General features: G+C 42.6%; 1 protein-coding gene across 1 annotated transcript in view; it reads left to right on the top strand.

Annotated features, from left to right (window-relative positions):
* Positions 1-3,374: 3,374 nt before the first annotated feature.
* The window catches only part of GPRIN1 (G protein regulated inducer of neurite outgrowth 1), a 55,366-nt gene continuing 51,167 nt past the window's right edge, over positions 3,375-7,573 (top strand). Inside the window, exon 1 of the mRNA XM_056574716.1 lies at positions 3,375-3,393. The gene's annotated coding sequence lies outside the window, so the exon portion shown is untranslated. The remainder of the gene's footprint in view (positions 3,394-7,573) is intronic.

Raw genomic sequence — 7,573 nt, 5'->3', positions numbered from 1 at the left:
GCTGAGGGCTGCTTTAATTGACTCCCTTTTGGTTGGTAGCAATGTGCTGGAGATTAGTGCTGCTGAATGTTTAATGTTTTGTTCATGCTTTTAAGTTATGTTGTTTCGGCAGATGTAAGACCGGATCCCAGATGTACATATGGGACATATTCCTATTGTGATGCACCACAGGGTGTGTTGTGAGGTGTAAGGGGGCAGATGTTATGGCCCCAGGGGTAGATGGTATTAACCCCTCCTTGTCATGACGCCAGGGTGTGGTTTGGCCTTATAACCACCCGAAGGAATTACCGCTAATCCTAGGTTAGGCAGGCGCAATTAAGAGTCCAAGGCCAGGTTAAGGGTAACGTTAAGGGTTAAGGGTAATATATATAGCACAAATAGTGCCATTTCGTGCATGTACGCAATAGTCTTTGAACCAGAATATTACTGCTAAAAAGGAAATCAATATTCCTCCATCAACTATATCCAAGCAAGGAGTGCTGCAGTGTAATACAAGCACATCCAACCATGTGAAAAGTGCTATGTTAAAGCACATCCAACCTGATGTGACCAACCACCTGGGGTCACTCAGCAAATAGTTACTCCTTCAGTCATCCAATGATGTTGACTGAATCTACCAACGCGTTTCTATCACCTATTGCAGCAATGTCATCAGGGGAGGTATTGACGCAGGAGTCAATCAAAAAGATCGTCAGGGTGTATATCACCTGAACGGACTATATCAAGGGGCCACAGCATGCCAGTGTACATATCATGCGGTAGCCTCTTAACTTAGGTACTTAGATAAATGTAAAATATCATATAAAATTTCATAGAACCATATGAATGTATCCCTTGAAGTCCAGCACCAATGGAGGCCTTTCCTGCAAAAGAAAGAAACATACATATAGACAAGTGGCCATATAAAGCTGGTCTTTTTTTTCAAAGGTAAGACAGATGGTACAGTCTATGCAGTTCAGCCAATATCCCAGAGAGGTGGCCAATGACACAGGGAGACCTCTCAGGCTTGCTGGGACTTGCAGTGACTTGACAGACTATAATGCAGGCCACTGTAACTATAGATGACTTGACTTGACTTAAGATGGTGATAGACAATTGAGATGACTTGACTTACTCAGGACCGACTGGTGGCTGCAGTAATTTAGACTTGAGGCCTCCAATGCTCTGGACACAGACACTGGAACACTTGACTTAACTGGACCTCTGCAGGAACTCAAGAGCATGAAAAAGAGAGCGATTGCAGGAGAGCCCCAAGGACACAGCAACATCCCGTACTGGGACATTACACTATGACTACAGTGTATATCTTAAAGGGGTATTCCAGTAAAAATAAAAATCATATAAACTGGCTCATGAAAGTTAAACAGATTTGTAAATTACTTTTATTAAAAAATATTAATCCTTACAGTACTTATTATCTGTTGAAGTTGAGTTATTCTTTTCTGTCTGACAACAGTGTTCTCTGCTGACACCTCTGTCTGTCTCAGGAACTGTCCAGAGTAGGAGCAAATCCCCATAGCAAACCTCTCCTGCTCTGGACAGTTCCAGAGACAGACAGGGTTGTCAGCAGAGAGCACTGTTGTTAGACAGAAAAGAACAACTCAACTTCAACAGCTGATAAGTAGTGGAAGGATTAGGATTTTTTAACAGAAGTAATTTACAAATCTGTTTAACATTCTTGAGCCAGCTGAAATGAAAAAAAAAAAATAGTTTTTAAGATGAATACCCCTTTAATGTGCCTGATATGTTATTGGACAACTTGTGCCCTTTCTTTTATTTGATCTCTCCTATATGCTTGTACTTCCAACTGTTACTTTTTTCAATAAAACAATAAAAAAAAATTATGTTCTTTGTGTCAGAGAGCAATGCTCTGTTAAAGGGGTACTCCAGAGGGGGAAAAAAGTTTTCACACTGGTGCCAGAAAACTATACAGATTTGTAAATGTTATCTATAAATCATAATCTTCCAGTACTGATGATGAGCTGCTGTATACTCCAGAGAAAGTTGTGTAGTTTTTTCCAGTCTGACCACAGTGCTCTCTGCTGACACCTCTGTCAGTGTCAGGAACTGTCCAGAGCATGAGCAAATCCCCATAAAAAAATCTCTCCTGCTCTGGACAGTTCCTGACATTGACAGAGGTGGCAGCAGAGAGCACTTGAGTCATTCTGGAAAGAGCTACACGTCCTATGGAGTATACAGCAGCTGATAAGTACTGAAAGGATCAAGATTTTCAAATAGAAGTAATTTCCAAATCTGTATAACTTTCTGGCACCAGCTGATCTTAAATCATTTCCATTCCCTCCAGGATACTCCTTTAATGGCTAAGGCTGGGTTCATACTATAGAAGGGATTGTACAGCAAGCCCCATTTACAACACACGCTCCAGCATAGGTCCTGGCACATACGTTAAACTGATTCTTAGACCGACTGCGCACCCCCCATACCCCCCCGTACCCGGTGGAGGCTAAAATTGTTATTTTTGCTTATGTTTCGTGGGCCTCAGGGTTTGCAGGAAGGAATAGCGCAGACTCCACACTATTTTTTGTACCTGTACAATGGACACATACATGTGGGACTCCTCCTCCATATATGTCAGAAGGCATTGCTAACACAGTGTGAACCTATCTTCACATATATATGGACTCTGGACTCTCGTGACAGCATTTTGTTTTCTTTTATTTATTTTCTTTATAGCAACAGGTCTACATTGGTATGAGTTAGATATCTACACGTACTGATAATTTGCCAGGATGGTAACAATGTTATAGGAAAAAAAATCCTCTCAAGAATAAAACCTTATTATTCCCTGTGATGGAATATTCTGTGGAATCACCATTTACACACTATTGTTGTAGTATTAACAGTCATCGTGTAGGACCATTCGCCACAATGCTCAATCATATATCAGCTCATTTTCCTTTGACAAATTTAGGGTATTATTTATAAGAGCATAATCTGCTCCACTGCTGGTCTTTGTGAACACACTGGAAAACATGCATTCATTCGACACCATTCACACTCTTTCGGTTGTGTAATAGTCCAACTGTTTTTCTTGCTGATTCCTAGTATGATGCGGGGTAATTTGATGGGAAAAAAACATTTGCTGCTTCTGTTCTTCTCTCTCTCCTGTCTCTTTCTCTCTCTCTCTCTCCTCCCACACGCATGCTCCCACTGGCAGGCATGACTGCAACACTCAGCTACGAGTAGCACTAGGAGAAGTGCGAGGAGGCAAAGGGATTCTCAGGCAGGAGAGCTTCATCTGTGTGAGTCATCCAGGTAAATTCATTATTCCCATCACTCCTGAGTTTTCTGTTTTTCCTCGTTCGTCTCTCCTCTTCGTCTTATACACTTTTCCTGTGATGTGAACTCGGCTCTGTAAACTCTGTACACAAGGTATTTTATCTTCATCATCATCATCGTCGTTGTCGTCGTCATCTGTGTGTAGGTTGTCATGGGTGGCCAGACAGGTGTCAGAGGACAGGTTGCTGTAGAGGTAGGATGGGTATTTCTGCTGGTGAGAAGGTTGGCAGTGCCATCTGCGAGGCGACAGCACGTGTTTAACTAGTAAGTGCACGCAGCTGACGGTGGCACATGCAGATTACCATTGTCCCTACCTTTTTAGATTATTATTCTGTACATTCTTAATATGCGCAACAGAGGGTATAAGAAATCGAAGCACAGCTACCTTTTAAGACTGCGTTATTCTTCCAAAATACCATGTGCTTTATATTTTCAAGGAATTCTTTAAAGGCAGCTTTTTTATGTTTTGTTTAGATGTTTACTACGTGCAGTACTCATAAGAAAAAAGAATAAACCACTTGATGTTTATTGCCATGGACCAAGAAAGATCAGTGTCCCCTTACTAGATTGAGCACCTTGACCAGAAGCACCTACTGTAAAGCTACCTTTAGTTTTGGGTCATAGGTCATGAAATAACCAGTCCCCTTTATTGTTTATTTTTGTAATAACGGAACACTATTGAATAAGCTGTATAAATGTATTTTACATCGTAGGGACATATTCAGTATAGGAGAATAGGAGAATTGAAGGAAAATGAGCAATCTATGACCTACAATGGACGCCTTTATTTTGAGCAGCTTGGTTATTATAGTAAGCCTTGTACTAGGGAGTTACAGCTTTTTTTCTGATTTAGTCACCTGCGTGATGCCTGAATGCCCAGCATGCCTCTTTAAGGTCGGGCATTGCATGGAGCCAAATAATTAAACGCAACTATTCCATTCATGCCCTGTTCTTTCATATGGAAGATTGGTCTAGTCAATGCTTCCCACTATGGCTACCTTTGTGGCTTCAGCATTTGTGTGCTGCTCTAACATTTTAACAGAGGGGATTCCATTTCTTAGTATTCTATGCAGCTAGATGTGTGTTTCCAAGGAGACGAATGGCCTGCCATCCTACTTCTATTCTCTCTGACTAGTATTTTGGCTTTGTGTGCTTTTTTCCTATGTCTTCCTGTAGGGTACTTTACTTTCAAGTAGAAATTACCTGCTATTTGTTATACTTGTATACAGAGCAGACACCCTTGAGTATGACGCTCCTCCTATTTCATCATAAATAAATGGATTTAATACACAAGACAGTTGCTTGGGGCAGTTTAGTTGTTACGGTGGGGGCACACATAGGATTTTCTGTTATCTAGATTGTAAGATTAAAAGGAAATGATGTATAACATTGCTCAATTTTGAGTTATTTTATTATATATTAAGACCAACATCCCTTTCCAGTCATGTAAGAATTGTATCTTTTAGTGATTTGTATTTATTTGAAGGGGAGGTGAGAATGTTGCTTATGTGATAAACAATGAAACGAAACGTTATACATGATATAATGTTATGAATACAGCAGAATTTTTTTTATTTCCTTTGATTTATTTTTGCTTATAATGGTATCTAAATATCCCTATATCCAGAAAAAAATATATATTTCTCAGTCGTCTTTGTTAAGAAAATCAGACCTTATTCCTCTAATGCTTTCCACAAGATGCATTGTCGTAGAAACAACAAGCACTCGCAAAGGGAGAACTGTATCACTATGGTGATGTCTGAGGAACATAGTCATTTTATGACAATTGTACTGGCTCACATGGGTGAACAGATAAAATATATTTATACAGATAAAATATATTTGTCCCCGGTTAAATTGCTTTATTTATTTACAACATGTGAAAATGGTATAGTCCATGCTTGTTTTCTGAGTGTAAACGTTTTGGTCATGGTGTAGTGATAGTACAGTAGCACCCCTCCATAAGGCCACCTCTGTGAGAACAACACCCCTTTATTTTAGACCAGATTTCATGTGATGGGTTTTAATTCTATCATGTACCAGGTACCGTATTTTTCATCATATAAGACGCTCCAGCATATAAGACGCACCTAATTTTATAGGATAAAAATCTAGAAAATAGAGATTCTGAACCAAATACAATGTAAAGTATAGGACAGTGATCTTCAGCCTGCGGACCTTCAGATGTTGCAAAACTACAACTCCCAGCATGCCCGGACAGCCGTTGGCTGTCCAGGCATGCTGGGAGTTGTAGTTTTGCAACATCTGGAGGTCCTCAGGCTGAAGACCACTGGTATAGGAGGTAGTACTCACGTGTCCCTGCCGCTCCGGACCCGACACCGCTCGTCACCGCGGCCCTGGATGTCGCCCTCCATCGCTGTCACCGCGTCCCGGGTGTCCCGGTCCCTCCGGAACGTCTCTGCTGCCTGGTATCCTCGCTCTCCGTCGCTGCCATAACGTTGCTACGCTACACATGCCGCTCCTATTGGATGACGGGACGGCGTGCGCAACAACGTGATGACGACGAAGGAGAGCGCCAGCCATGCAGGGGATCCCGGCACGGAGTAGACACTGAGGAGGCAGGTAAGGTCCCTCCCGGTGTCCTGTAAGCTGTTCGGGATGCCGCGATTTCACCCCGGCGGTCCCGAACAGCCCGACTGAACAGCCGGGTTAGTGTTATTTTCGCTTCAGGCGTGGCGGTCAGCTTTGATCACCGCGTCTGAAGGGTTAATACAGGGCATCACCGCGATCGATGATGTCCTGTATTAGCCGCGGGTCCCGGCAGTTGATGGCCGCATGGACCACCGCGATAGGTGTGTATTTGCCATATAAGACGCACCAACTTTCCCCCCCCCAGTTTTGGGGAAGAAAAAGTGCGTCTTATACGGCAAGGGAATATGGGATCTTCAGTGCCTCTCAGCTAGTATGGAAGTTTTAGAAATTTTGGCCTGGATGAGGTAGGTGTAGAGGATTGAGTCCAGACCCCTCGGTCCCTGCGACTGTAGCACCCCTTACAACGGATATGAGGAGATTGGAGGCCCCCCACTGGAAACTGTGCTTCAATGGCATGTCTCAATTGTAGGTATTTATAAAAGGCCTCCATTGGGACACCATAGTCAGACTGAATTTGTAGAAAGGAGCATAAAACATCATCTGTATACAAATGATCTAACATGTATATCCCAGCTCCAGTCCAGAACTGGGAGTCTAGAGAGCCCAACAAGTGTAAAAAATGGGGATTGCGCCAAAGCAGTAACATAGATGGAACATCGGTGAATGAGTAGCTCTGTTTGGCAGCCTTCCCCACCTGGATAGCTAATTCATGAAAGGGGAGTAGGTCCCCTACTGGGGGTCCTTCTAGCAGAGGTCTAAGGGAAGGGAGATTAACATATCATGCTAGAGAATGTTCTGCACTTGGCATAGGGTCAGGGAGCACCCAATGTCTAAGATATTGAAGCTGACCAGCTAGATAGTAGAGATGAATGTCAGTAAAGGCTGCCCCAGCCTCTGCCTTGGGGTACTGTAAGGTGGAGAGTTTTGGACATGTTCTCTTTAGTAAAATGATACCCATGTTTACATGCTTTGCTATTATTGTACTACTTTTAAAAAGAAGATCAAACTTAAGATTGTCCCTTTCTGTCCCACTATAACTTTCTTATTTTTCTATATATGACGATGTATGATGAATGATTTATTTGTTTTCTTTTTTCATTTTTGGCGAAAAATTTGCAAATTTGGACTTTAGTAAATTTTTTTTACGTCTGTCAGCACACAACAAACGTAAATATGTTTATTTTTTTATTAGGGGAAAAAAGGGTAATTTCATTTTATTGGGGTGGAGGGGCATATTCACTTTTTAAAAACTTTTTATTTTATTTTATTTTTTTAAATTTTTTAAGCCTCCATGGAAGGACTATTTATATCAGTCTACTGATTGCTATTACTGTTCAGTGTCATGCATTACCATAGCACTGATTATTGATATCTGCCTTCTGGTTGTACAGCCTGCCAGAAGGCAGACCATTAGGGTGACCACGTGTCCCGGATCGCCCGGGACAGTCCCGCATTTGGATAGTCTGTCCCGGGTCCCGGTCACCCTCATTCCTGGACAATGCAGTGTCCCGGAATGATCTGAGCCCGTGAGCTGCCGTCCGCCGACCGCTGCTGTGCTGCAGGGCTGCCATCAGGGGGTTACAACCAGTACCCTAGTAAGGGGCCCGGACCCCCAGGGGGCCCGCTGGCGGCAGGACTTGCCACTTGCCACTGGCTGTCA

Source organism: Hyla sarda, chromosome 4, assembly GCF_029499605.1.
Source record: "Hyla sarda isolate aHylSar1 chromosome 4, aHylSar1.hap1, whole genome shotgun sequence".
NCBI lineage: Eukaryota > Metazoa > Chordata > Amphibia > Anura > Hylidae > Hyla > Hyla sarda.
Note: the sequence above shows the minus strand (reverse complement) of the source record. Positions and strands in the feature narration are given on the sequence as shown.